At 39.4% G+C, this 3,217-nt stretch overlaps 1 protein-coding gene across 1 annotated transcript in view; it reads left to right on the forward strand.

The window, feature by feature from the left end:
* Drosha (drosha ribonuclease III) overlaps positions 1–3,217 on the forward strand; it is a 137,119-nt gene that overhangs the window by 108,586 nt on the left and 25,316 nt on the right. The window lies entirely within an intron of this gene.

Genomic DNA, 3,217 nt, shown 5'->3' on the forward strand with positions numbered 1-3,217 from the left:
TCCGATCTAATAACCACATGATTAGAAGAAGCATTTCACTACAGATTTAACATATTCAGTAACACACTCCAGAGCAAGAGTACATGTCTTTCACAAGTGGCTGTAAGTTTCTAGGTTCACAGTTGAGTTAATACAGTTATACAATATTGAACTCAGTATAAACACTGTAAGACATAAAATTGAATGATTTTTTACCCTTTAAAGAAGATCTCCATTTCATTTTAAGATACTGTCTCCTACATTTTTACTGCTACTAACACGTACATGTTTGCACATGTGTCTTTAATTTCTATGTCTCTCATTATAACTAGTCACAGTTGGTTACACTAGGATCCTTAGTACCTGAGTATGGATGTAAAGTCATCAGGTAGATTTCACTGGTAATGTTTATCACCTCTACTATTTAACATGAAGTAAATTATTATGCTACCTCCTCAAATATGTTTTTTTTTTAATTTGTTGATTTTTCTGTGTGTATATCATACAGAACCTCCCACACAATCTTATTCATCTATATACCCACTTCCCAAATGGCACCCTCCCATAGCCTCCCCCTTCCCACCTACTGGAGCCCCCATACTTTGTCATCCATGTTACTGTCCCCTGTGTTGTCGACACCCCCAGCCATTCTCTGGTGCTTGTCCATCTGCTGAATCTAGTTAGCCTATCTAGAGATCCTTGTTTTAGGAATCTCAGCTGTTCCTCCTCTAGCAGCAATCAGTTGTCAATATTCCTTTAGATAGCTGTATGTATCTGATTATTGCTCATAATTGGTTGCATTTGGATGCTTGGCGCTTGTGTATGTCTATAAAGTCATTGGGTAGATTTCAATGGTAATGTTTATCACCTCTACTAATTAACACGATGTAAATTTCCATGCTTCCTCCTCAAATATAATACATGTTTTTTAATTTGTTGATTTTTTGTGTGTATGTGTATATATTACATGGAACATCCCAAACCATCTGATTCAAATACACCCACTTCCCAGATGATGCCCTCCCATAGCTTCCCTCCCCCACTAGAGCCCTTATACTCTGATATCCCTGCTACTGTCTGCTGTGTTGTTGGCACCCCCTAAGCAGGATTACTATCTGGGAATCCCTTTGGCCACCCTGGCCAACAACTCAAAAGAGGGTATCTCCTATCTGGCATTGTTGCTTGTTATGTAGCCTTTAGCTATACATATTATGGACTCTTAAAAAATTATATTGGCCCCTTTAATCCTTGGTTATACTTTCCTTTTGGGTGTTTAAGGCCATACAGTTAGCCCAGATGAACCAATTTATTTTTACTCTTAAGGTGATTTGAGGATCTGTTCCTCAGGGGTCACATGGGCTTGGGAGGAGCCCCTGGCTCCTTTCTTTTACCAGTTCTGCTGATGTGAAGATAAGTCAAAGGTCTTACTCGACCATGGCTGGCATCACTTGGAAGCATGGAGGAAATGATTCCTCTGTGTTGACCCCCCTCTTTGTAGAGTGGACACTGGTTCAAGTCCATCTCGTGTGTCTCCTTAGCCTACTTGATCAGGAGGACACGTGTCCCAACACAATTACAGGACATTTTGAGAGATGCTCATAGTCCCCTGGAACTAGTCGACCTAGGAGGGCAAGGAGCAAAAACTGTCCTTTATGCCCCTCTGACCAAATTGTTATAGGCCTCAAAGTATGTGTTAAACATCCAAGAAGGTTAGTTCCACCAGCCTGGTACTTTGAATTACTGTGTGTCATGTAGATAAATATTAGACAAAGACCAATTGTTCTCAGATAAACCTTACCTAGACATATATTTCTTGACCTGGTATGTATAATTTGTCAGAAGGTTGTTGGATTAAAATGGTTCCCTCTGGTTTTTAAAACTAGCTAGGCATTATTTATCTCTCATATTGTCTTACCCCTCCATCATGGTTTCCCCAATTAAGGTGCCCCCATTTCCCCCCTTTCTCCCTTAATAATACCCTTCTCCTATGGTCCTACCTCTCTTGAGCTCCTTATTTCCCTTTATCCCCTAGGTTTCTTGTATTCCCTCCCCCCTCCCTTAAACGAACCCCATTTTTATCCATATCTTCCTTATTAAGGCCTGTTTCCTACTGTTCTTCTCTTTCAGGTTCTTTCTTTTCCTTTACCTCCCTGTTTCCTTTCCATTACCCTGGTTCCTGTAGTTATGTCTGGATACATACTCACTTATAAGGATTTGGTGCAAGGATACACAAATGAGGGAGAATATACCTCATTTGTTTTTCTGAATATACTTCATTTGTTTTCTAAGCCTATCCATTTACTTGCAAATTTCAAGAATTCATCTTTTTTTACCACTAAGCAGAACTCCATTGTGTAAATGGACTACATTGTCATTATTCACCTGTCAGCTGTGGGTCCCTTAGGCTGCTTCCATTTCTTATCATCATCCACTCGTCAGTTGAGGGACACTTAGGTTGCTTCCATCTCTTAGCTATTGTGAAAAGAGCAGCAACAAACATGATGTAGAAGTGTCTCTGCAATAGGATGAGTTCTTTGGGTATATGTCAAGGAGTGGTATACCTGGGTCAAATGATAGGTTCATTTGTAGTTTTTTTAAGAGTTCTCCACACCGCCTTCCATAGGGGTTGAACAAGTTTGCAGCCCAGCAGTGAATGAATGTTCCCCTTTCCCCACATCCTCTCCAACATTTGGTATCATTTGTTTTCTTGATCTTAGCCAGTCTGACTGGGATAAGATGAAATCTTAAAGTGGTTTTAATTTGCGATTCCCAAATTATTAGTGATATTGAACATCTTTTAAGATGCTTCATGGCCATCTTCTTTTGAGAACTCTCTGTTCAGCTCCTTAGCCCATCTTTTAATTGGGTTACTTCTTGTCTTGATTCTGTTTTTTGAGCTCGTTATGAATATTAAACCTCTCTCAGATGTGTCACTGGTGAAGATTTTCTCCCATTCTGTGGGTTTTCTGTTTGTTTCCTTGGTTGTCTCCTTTGATGTACAGAAGCTTTTTAGTTTAATGAGGTCAAATTTGTTAATCCTTGCCCCTGTTTTATGAGCAATTGATGTCTGGTTTAGAAACTCCTTTCCTATTCCTATATCTTGTAGGTTTTTCCCAATGTTTTCTTCTAATAGTTTCAGAGTTTCAGGTTTTACGCTGAGATCTTTGAGCAATTTGGAATTGACTTTTGCGCAGGGTGAAAGATAGGTGTTTAGTTTCATTCTTCTACAAGTGGAGAT

This window comes from Nannospalax galili, unplaced genomic scaffold, assembly GCF_000622305.1.
Source record: "Nannospalax galili isolate Female #2095 unplaced genomic scaffold, S.galili_v1.0 scaffold150, whole genome shotgun sequence".
Lineage (NCBI taxonomy): Eukaryota > Metazoa > Chordata > Mammalia > Rodentia > Spalacidae > Nannospalax > Nannospalax galili.